The 3,107-nt window shown below is 43.7% G+C and overlaps 1 protein-coding gene across 1 annotated transcript in view; it reads right to left on the reverse strand.

Annotated features, from left to right (window-relative positions):
• ndrg1a (N-myc downstream regulated 1a) overlaps positions 1-2,451 on the reverse strand; it is a 36,845-nt gene extending 34,394 nt beyond the window's left edge. The window contains exon 1 of the mRNA XM_063185973.1: positions 2,319-2,451. The gene's annotated coding sequence lies outside the window, so the exon portion shown is untranslated. The remainder of the gene's footprint in view (positions 1-2,318) is intronic.
• Between the last annotated feature and the right edge of the window lie 656 nt (positions 2,452-3,107).

The raw sequence follows: 3,107 nt of genomic DNA on the forward strand, positions 1-3,107 counted from the left end.
GGAAGGCGGCGCAGAAAATACATGATATAGGCGAAGGGTAAGCTATGACAAAAAAAGGCAGCGACGGGGATTCGTGTAGATTTTTTGTTTTAATAACAGCAGACTGCAGTGCAAAAATGTCCTCGCAGTTGTGAAAGCCTTGAGCGTGCGGTTCTTTGCGCACCGCTCACCACATGTGCCAAGCTCTGCTCTCCCTATTCCGACTCTAGTATGCTAAGCAATAACAAGAAGGCAGCGAGGGGATGTGTCAATTTTGATGGACATTGTTTTTCATAACAGCATGCTGACGTGCTCCCGACAGTTGTCAAGGCTTGAACGCCTTGAGGTTGTAACTTTGCGCATCCCAATTTGGAACTCCAACTAGGCCTACTTGTCTTCTTAAATATTAAGCTGCAGTAGCCAACTGCACGCGCTTTATCTGGGTCTTAACGGCGTAGCTCATGGTTATTACAGTCAGTTGGGAGTTTTGCATGATTTCATTGTTTGTGTGCATTTTATTTCACTAACCAACAATAACTCCTGTCAATAGTTGCAAACTGCGACAAACGTAGTCCACCTTTTATGGAGAGCAACTTTTGACACACACACGTCTTACTTTTTGTAAATGGTTTAGCAGCAGATGACGGCGCAGTTCACTCCGAGGACACTTCAGCACCACATATGTGGACAGCGATCCTTAAGAGCGACGCTACGAATGATCTTAGAGGCTGTGCACGCGCGTTCATGTACGAGTGTCTTTGGGAAACAGTCGTAGCAAATCTAAGAACATTCGTAGGATCACTGGTTAACGACACACGTAAGGCTAAGAACCATCGTTATTGGGAAACGAGGCCCTGGCAGAGGAGGTAAGACTTGTAGGCCTACAATGCCTAATCTGCCTATTTTTTCAGCAGTGCTTAGTCTAGGTCACAGTGATAACAAACCTTCTGAGCAACAACAAGGTTGTAGTCTAACTCGAAATGCATATCCATCATTAGACACATGGAATAAATGCTAAGTGTGCTTGCATGACTCAGGCTAGCTAGCCTGTGGACTGCAATCATTTTCGTTTCACTCACACTCACTGAAGCCCTGCTGGTTGGTTTGGCACTGGGGAGCCTGCGGCACGATGTGTTAATTGGAACACTTGATCTCCTCTGACAAATCCAAGAGATTCATTTCATCGCCTGTCTTCATAGGCCACCATCTTATCAGGCGAGTTTGTTTGCATAAATGAAAACCAAACCGCTCTCTTTTCAAAACCTGAACTGTAGCCAGGATTGCACTGACTGCAGTCCAGCGCGTATTTTAAAGCAAGCCAAGCATGTGCAGGATTTTAGGTTTTATTAACGTTGCTCTTTGATCTGAGAGAAGTCTTTTTTCATTAGTCACATTTTTTGTGTTTACAACTTGGCTTGTCCAGGCCTGTAGCCCAGTTTGAAAACAGAGGAATATTCAAAAATGTTGATATGGCAACTAGGCGGATTACATTACTCGAGTCGACAGGGGGTGTCAGAACAACGGAGAGAAGAAACGGGCGAATAGGCTACATGCGCAAAGAACTAGTAAACAAGAGCTGCAAATGACGCGGCGTGTGCGCTCGTATCCCATGGGTTTCCATCTCTACTGTCATGTAACAAGTGTAAAACAAACGCAATGTAATCCGAATCCATAGCCCTATAGGTACATCTGAATTTAATTGGGCGTTCTGGGGAATGCGCAAAACTAACTGAGTTACCAGCCAATGCGCGAAAGAAAAGTAGGTTACTTTGTATTTAAAAGATTCACTGACATTTTGACTTCTGTCAGTCGGATTAGGGCTCGCCTCAGATTACATGGCAGACGCTGTTGAGATCAAATTTGACGGTTTTCAGTGTGGTTAAACTGATACACACCCTGTCAGGAAGAGACACGTCCGTGTGTCTGCGCTCTTTGTTGACAAGCCCACGTTCAACTGTCTCTCTTCTCAAAGTTAGAAGTGCGCACACGCACATGTGCGCAACAAAGTTGTGCATTTGTCATTCAAATAAAGATAATCCACAATCCATTTACCCTGAGAAATTACTAACTATTCCACACACTCATAAGGGGGGAAAACTGGTGTAAAGTACGCGTACATTTCTACTTTACTGCAAAATAAGTGAATCGTGCATAACTCGAATTGGGGACAGTTGGATATGCTATATTTCATGACACCCCAGTAAATTCAAACATGAAGAGCCATTCACATTTTAGCAAAACAAAACATGTCAGTGCATGCACTCCACTGTGCAGGCTGGTTTACATCCTTCAATTTTGATAACGTGTAAAAAAAACAATAAGTTTAATGTATAGCTTACCAAAAAATGTCAATATCCGCACTGAATGTCCTTAGGTTTTCTTTACGCGGACGGTAAAGCAATAGACGAAATGCAAACTTCACCTCTATTAAACAGAAGATCTGCAGCTGATATCACTACGTGCAACCACAGGATGTGACAGAGAGTTTTATAAAGGCGAGGTCGGGATGAGTCCAGCCCACTCGACGCCTAGCCTATTCCCTGCTATTGGGCAATGCGGCCATATTTTTGTGTAATAGCTGCAGGCGCGCGTAGCTGGGAGTTGCTTGAGCGGTGACATAGCAACAAGTCGAGTTTGGCGCAATACTTTGCAACAGCGTTTGCCTTCTTCCGTCTTTGTGCCAGATTCCCCTCTCCTCATTCTGCACGGCTGCACAGAGACCCCATGCCACGTTTCATAGGTTGTTTCATCTCAGAAATCATGTTCTGTTGTATCCTCACTCAGTATGTTTGGGAGTGCTCTGAAAGTCAGACATACCTTGGCAAATGTGGGTGAACAACAAAATGAACAATAACATATCTGAAAAGACACCTCTGCAACTTTTTTTGTATCTGAGTGATCAGGAAAAAAAAAAACCTTTAGTGTGGTCAGCTGTTACACTGGCTTACTCCATTCAGCTGAATTTCAGCTCAGTTCATGAACAGCTTAATTTACGCATTTGTCTTGACTGTTCTGAAACTCATTACATGAAAGCCATTTATTGGATGCCTTTAGTTAGTGCTAAGTCTTCCATGGCACCATCATCATCAAAACTCTTTTCATGAGAATGTGTGTGAGTGAAGCCTCTG

This window comes from Engraulis encrasicolus, chromosome 20, assembly GCF_034702125.1.
Source record: "Engraulis encrasicolus isolate BLACKSEA-1 chromosome 20, IST_EnEncr_1.0, whole genome shotgun sequence".
Lineage (NCBI taxonomy): Eukaryota > Metazoa > Chordata > Actinopteri > Clupeiformes > Engraulidae > Engraulis > Engraulis encrasicolus.